We start from the raw sequence: 7,500 nt of genomic DNA, 5'->3' as shown, positions 1-7,500 counted from the left end.
GTGGTGTGTGTGCTGTGTGTGTGTGTGTGTGTGTGTAGTGTGGTTAACTTTCTCTCGTCGATTCAGTCGTAACTCACGCGGCGTGTAACCAAGACTTATCCAGCGATATACTTTTCCTACAAGTAATAATGATTTTTCATTATATTTATTTGCACAGTGATGTTCCCCGCGTGCCTATGACTGCAAAGCATTCTCGTTTGTAACGCAAACACAAAGCTAGTAGCCTGATGCAAAGCGATTTATTTTTTTATTTTTTTGAATAAAAGTCCTCTATTTCCATGAAACACATTATGTACATTACATCTATATTATACTTCATACAGAATATCTACAAACACTGTGATCGGTACATAGTTCAGTTGATGGGTAAAAACAGGGTAAATAGCAATAAACGAAGTTTTACAATTGTAGTGATATATTGAGCATTTACTAATTATACTTCGTTACAAGAAGCTTCATAAATAAAGAGTAATTAGCCATAGTAGTAGACTGTAGGCCTTGAGCATGAAAAGAAACCATTTTACTAAACATCATGTACATATTATCATGAAAAAAATTTATATTCTACACATATCTTATATATGTTCATGCACACACACACACACCACCGTAGATGCAACCCGCCGCCCGCGCACACACACACAACACACTAAAATGTGACTTCATATTGTCTATCTAATATATAATTTGACGTATCGTATGTATGCTATGTATGTATGTATGCTATCTTTCACTATAGGCGGCCAAAACCGCCCAAGCGATCTGGAGTGCCCATTTCACAGCAAGCATCTCTTATACCGGAGTGTTCGTAGCTGAAAAAAACCTGCCAAGCCGTCAAACTCACCGAAAAATCCCGTGAAAAACCCGCTCAAGTTCGTCAATTCTGTCACACGTTGTCGCCACTGCACTGTACATGTGCTTGCCAACACACCAGAAAAAATCGATTCACTCATTCCATTCAGCTGCTGGTATTGTGAAACCGAAACCGAGCGACGAGCCCTAAACAAGCACAGCCAGTTCAGAGGTACGAACTGATCTGTTTACTCAACAGGGACTTTATTTTTGAAATGAGAAGTGCAACCTTCGTACATGCCTGTTCGTGCCGTACGTGCATGCCGTACGCTGGGAAGCGCTTCAACAGTTCGCAGACGCCAGGAATCTTTACATCATTTCCACCAGGAGAATAACACGAAAAACTTGTTTATCAATGAGGCTTTCAAATGAAAAGTGCAACCCATTCGTACATGCTCTTATTAAACTTTTTGTCATTCACACCATATTACGTATTATGTTCCAGGGGTTTCTTAAGTTGGGTCGATGTGCTGGTCTCATAAGATGTCATACGTAACAGCTTTTTCCCTGATTGCTATCTATCTTATTGACCGATTTCTAAATATTCATATTTTTTGTGTGCAAGGTTATTGTCAGATTTTACCCAATGTTCCTATCTGTAGTCCCATTGTTAGTAGTATGAATTGGAGCACGATTATACCCCAGCTGCAGCGCGGTACCGCACGCTAGTTAATATATTTGATTCGTATGTAGATATGGATGTATGTATGTATCTTCCCTTAGGCGGTCAAACCGCCCAAGCGATCGGATGCAATTTTCACAGAGGCCACTCTTAATACCCACGCGGGGGCGTGTTCGTAGCTGAAATAAACCTGTCAAACCGTCAACTTCGCCGCAAAAAATCCGATTGAAAACCCCCTCAATCCGAATCGTCACACAATGTCAGCACAGCCTATGACTACTTGATTTCTTGCCCTCACCTCATAGATCTCATCAACTCTCTCTCTTATCTCTATCTCCACCGCTGCCGATGCTGCTTCTGCTGCTGATAAATTGTGCTAACGATGCTCACAAGAACCTTGTTAAAATTCATCGGCTACAGCTAGGGGTCCATTAGCGCACGAGCTGAGGGAGCCTTCTATCTAATTGAACGCCGGCTGTGACGCACAGACAAGACGTGTTGATAAAGAGAATGACGAGTGGTTTTTATCGGGGCGAGCTAGGTGGCGTGATCGTCGCGCCTGCGGACAGGCGCCGCGAGGTCGCCGAGTTATTGGCGACGGAAGCGCTGACGAGATCTAAAAGGGTTTGTAAATGGCAAGTGCAATTAGGTTAGGACGTCGGTGGCTTATTGGTAGGAGCTGATTGCACGCACAGATACACGCGCACACATGTGCATGCGCTCGCGCGCAGGCACACATGCGCGTGGCTGGACACGCACACGTATACCTACACACACACACACACACGCACGCACGCACGCACGCACACACGCATACACGAACACACAACACCCGCACGCACGCACGCACGCACGCACGCACGCACGCACACACGCATATACGAACACACAACACCCACGCACACGCACGAGCAGATACAAGCAGGCATACATAAATACGCACACGCACACGCACAGGCACGCACACGCACGCACGCACACACGCACGCACGCGCACGCACGCACAGGCGTACACACGTACACGCACGTACATACATGCACGCAAGCGCGCACGCACACGCGAACGTTCTCATCGTCTGGGCGTTCTATCGCCGTGACGACGGCGTCATCGCGTCGCACCGGACACAGAGGCAACCTGACCTTAACGTCACTTCCGGTAACCTGCTCTCGTTGCCTGGTCCACCTTATCCATGAGAGCTAAACTTATGCTCACAGTCGATGAAATTATAGTTGCCTCCTTTCGAGCTGGTATGAGAACTTGGGTTTTCACTGAAATTGCCATTTTCTTTAATCGTGTTTTCCATAATTATGTGAAAGAGCGACAGAAGGGGCGATGGGGACAGAGGGAAAAAAGAGAGACTGAGAGAGAGAGAAAGAGAGAGCGAAGAAGAAAGAGGAGGAGAGTGAACTAGCGGAGAATAAATATACGAATCGACGCGTTTAATGGACTATAAAATCGGTGCTGGCCGCATCGCAGAGCATGCACGATGGCAGCTGCTCTCTGTGTTGCGGCCTCTCTCTCTCTCTCTTTCTCTCTCTCACGACAGCGTTAGTGTCGTCACACACATTACACACGTACACTCCCCGCGGATACCTTACACATCACTTACGACTATCCTCAACTCAGCTAATGCGTGTGGGTGCATGTGCGTGCGTGCGTGTATGTGCAAGTAGTGCGTGCACGTATGTGTGTGTATTGCGTGTTTGCGTGTGTGTGTGTTTGCATGTGCGTGCGTGTATGTGCGTGTGTGTGTTGTGTGTGTGTGTGTGTGCGCGCGCGTGTGTGTGTGTGTGTGTGTGTGCGTGTGTATGTGTGTGTATTTATGTAATTAAGCTATTTATTTATGGCGCGTGCGCACGCATGCACTCATCGCTTCACGACGGAGTAAAGAATAAGCAGGTTAAATTATAGTTTTTGTTATTGTTATTGTTATTGTTATTGTTATTATCCAAATTATCTGTTTGTAGCAGCCATTCACTGTGCTGCGTTTATACAGTGAGAATTTTTTGTCGAAGCTCACAAATAACTATAATTGCGCCCCTTACGGCTGCACAGCAGAACCACCAACACGCGTCGTCGACTCTCTGCAGCTATATATTCTCTGAGAAAAATTGTGTACCTGAAATCATACGCGACAGTTGCCATTATGGTGTATTTTCCCAGACGAGCCACGCATTTACTGCCTGCTGCTCTATTACCTATAACAGCGTGTACGCTTCGGGAATGGCAAAGATTTCGCACAATTGGCAGAGAGAGTGAGCGTACAACGGGAGCGAGAGAGTAGGGCAGAAAAAGGGGAGAGAGATATAAAGGGAGAGATAATTGGATCTATGTCTGGTTTTAGCCTCACAATACACAGATTACATATAATAAAATCTGCCTTAGCAGAATTTTCGGGTGCATGCATGCGTGCATGCGTGCGTGCGTGCGCGCGCGCGTAACAGAATGCATCAACTTGCATCTAAATTAACTATAGTAAAACGCCCTGCACGCGCACACGCACCTACGCACACGACAGGCACACACGCGCGCGCACTCCAATACAGGCATATATGCAGACGCGCGCGCACTCCAATACAGGCATATATGCAGACGCGCGCACGCACGCACTTACATCAGCATGCGCGCACGTGTGGTGCAAGCAGACGTGCGACAGGGGATGCTATCATTAGGTTTTATAGGAAAATTGCTTTCGCAAGCCTGTCGCGTAAACTAATTACGTTTTCAGAATTTAAAACAAATTTAATCAGCATTTGTGCGGATTCCAATTGTAGCTAACTTTCGCCTAATCACCACTGAGGCCGCATCATATTTAACCCGCCTGAGGAGGAACGGTGGAGAATTTCCTCAGGCTATTTGTTGGGCGTAATTCGCGTCATTGTATTTCGCACAGTCGCTGTATTTGCGGGGCTTATCGTCACGTAAATCCGGAATTTACAAATATTAAAATTATATTATTATATTGAAACAACCGGAGCGATGGAGTTGCTTGCATACTGTAATTACCCATGTGCCGCTTAAAAGCTTAGACGTTATTAGCGATGTAGACGTTATTAGTGACATAGACGTCATTAGTGACGTAGACCGTCATTAGTGACATAGACCGTCATTAGTGACCTAGCCGTTATTATAGTGACGTAGACCGTTATTAGTGACATAGACCGTCATTAGTGACGTAGACCGTCATTAGTTAGACGTAGACCGTCATTAGCGACATAGACCGTCATTAGTGACCTAGCCGTTATTAGTGACATAGACATCATTAGTGACGCTGACGTTATTAGTAACGTAGACGTTATTAGTGACGTGAACCGTCATTAGTAACGTAGACATCATTAGTGACGTAGACATCATTAGTGAAGTAGACGTTATTAGTGACATAGACATCATTAGTGACGCTGACGTTATTAGTGACGTAGACGTTATTAGTGACGTAGACGTTATTAGTGACGTGGACCGTCATTAGTGACGTAGACATCATTAGTGACGTAGACGTCATTAGTGACGTAGACATCATTAGTGACGTAGACGTTATTAGTGACGTAGACGTTATTAGTGACGTAGACATCATTAGTGACGTTGACGTTATTAGTGACGTAGACGTTATTAGTGACGTGGACCGTCATTAGTGACGTAGACATCATGATGAAAGAGGAAGCTGAGAAAAAACGCTAAAATAACTCTTGTAAACGATTATACTCTGCTCGGTAATATTTGTTATACATTAAAAAATCTACTATATCGCTTTGCTTTTTATCCGCGAAATAAACATTGCACGCGTTTTTTTTGCTGCTGACAAAGTATTTCAATTATTCAGTTTATTGAACCTTTATTGAACTTCGGGTAGGTGTACGAAAAAAACGCGTTTTCATCGGTCGCGAGATGCAACGTGCGTGCGTGCGTGCGCGCGCGTGCATTTGAAAAATACAAACCGAGGATTGTTCACGTTAAGGGTACGAGTTGTGATCATATTACTGCAGTCACTCACACACGGACACCGACGTTGTTCGTATAAAAAAAAAGTTAAAAACGTTAGACGTCTGACGCATGACGTGTCATCTGCGTCGTTTTCCGCGTGACGCAGTGAGTATTAGCACCTTGGGGAACTTCGAGGGACTCACGCTCAACTCACTGTAGGGTACACACTGGGAAATCATTTTCCATAGGCGGCCATACTTACGAAAAAATTCCCATAAATCAGCAAAAGTTTTTTTTACAAATCACAATGCCATCCTCTGAATCCACGTCGCAAGTGACACCATATATGTTATTAACTAAAAAATTCTTTCATAATTATTTTTGTAAACAACATTTTCCCAGCACACACTCGAAATGGCCAATTTGCATTAAGATTTTGCGCGAAAAGTAGGCTGCTTTTGAAAATTCCCCGGCCGCCCCAGCAATACATCCAGGACAAGCCGCTTACACTGTCGGATTCAGAAAAGATTCTAGTTTTTGAAATTTACAATTGCAAAGAGTTCTAACCTTTTCTAATGAGAAATACAAAATTCAAGCGCACGCTTACACTAAAATACGATCTCATTCTTACCCTGTCCCAGCGCTGATTGGCTGATTTGCCAGCGTGGTACATGTAACAATCTCGTGACAAGGATGTGACGTAAGCAGAGAGCAAAACACATGACGCGCACGTGATGCGCACACCGCGAACACGTGATGCTTGTAATTTTTACTTGATGGCGCGTGTTATTTCGCGCTTCGCGTGCTAGCGGGCTATCGCGCTAAACGACTCTTCATTGTACGCCGAGAAAGATACAACACCCCAGGAAGCTGCTATACGTACGTCAACGACTGCCCCTTAGCCGCGTGTGCATTCACACAAGAGTGCTTCATAGAGGGAGAGAGAAGCCCACTCGCACGTGCACTTGTTTGTTCAACCTTTGCCACTCGATAATCATGTTTGGGGGGCAGATATGAAGCAGAGCAAAGTGCTGTGCTTGTATCATCAGACAGACAATATAATGAATTGAAACCCGCAAAAATGAAAACACGATGTTCCATTTGCTGAGGACTCGCTGCAGATTGTGTAACTATCCTCTCTCTCTCTCTTTCTCTCTCTCTCTCTCTCTCGTCCTCTCTCTCTTCTTTCTCTCTTCTATTCTTCTCTCGTCTCTCTCAAAGTCTGTCTCTCTCACTCCGTATCTTCTCTGCTCTCTCTCTGCTCTCCGTCTCCATCTCTCTCCTCTCTCTCCTCCCCCCCTCTCTCTCTTCCTATCTCTTCTCTACTTTCTCTACGGTCTTGTGAAGTTTTTGTATGCGCTCGTACTCTCCGTTTATTTGTCCGCCTCTCTCCCCTCTCTCTCACCCCTCTCGCTCTCCTGGCCGTTTTCACATGCCTTTCCCGTCCCTCTCACAAAGAGGACAAGGAAGAAACAGAGAGAGAGAGCAAGAGTAGAGAGAGAGAGAGAGAGAGAAGGAGGCATCACAGGAGAGCTCGCAGCCGTTATTTATAACTAGGCATGTCTCAACATATTAAGTCCGGCGGTCTTTGTAGCGTCGTGTGGCCCGCCCACTGGACTGCCGACTGGCGGATATTAATATATTGAATGAAATGAATACAAGTGCGCCAGGCAATTTATCACTCAATTTATTTCCCTTGTTTGAGCAGCTCTGTTTGCTTCTCTGATCTCTAAGTGTTTCAACCCGTAATTTTATCGCCGCTAGGTGGCAGGCCTCGATCGTCCTTAAGTTATTGAGCGCACGTTTAACAATTAAACTTAGTCACGAATAAATAGCAGAGACCGAAGCTTCGTTATACGCAATAAAATAGTAAGGCGCGTATTTATGCATCATAATTACGAAAAAATCGCTGCACGAAAATTGATAGGCACAGAAGTCTAATTTGTTTACGTGCTACTAATATATCGTAAGAAATTACGCAGAGTTAATCCGTGTCTAACTGCGCGGGTGGTAGCCGCCGTCAATTTACAAGGCAACTAATGAGTACACACGTGCGCATTTATTGTTTTAGTCGAATTATAATAATTAAATGGAAAATTGAAAGGAG

At 44.8% G+C, this 7,500-nt stretch overlaps 1 protein-coding gene across 1 annotated transcript in view; it reads left to right on the top strand.

Annotated features, from left to right (window-relative positions):
- Window positions 1-7,500, top strand: part of LOC106812008 — a gene marked incomplete at its 3' end in the record, with an annotated part of 100,500 nt that overhangs the window by 84,596 nt on the left and 8,404 nt on the right. The window lies entirely within an intron of this gene.

The sequence above is a fragment of the Priapulus caudatus genome, unplaced genomic scaffold (genome assembly GCF_000485595.1).
Source record: "Priapulus caudatus unplaced genomic scaffold, Priapulus_caudatus-5.0.1 Scaffold600, whole genome shotgun sequence".
NCBI classification, from domain to species: Eukaryota; Metazoa; Priapulida; class Priapulimorpha; order Priapulimorphida; family Priapulidae; genus Priapulus; species Priapulus caudatus.
The sequence above is the reverse complement of the archived record's forward strand: the minus strand, read 5'-3'. Positions and strand labels throughout refer to the sequence as shown.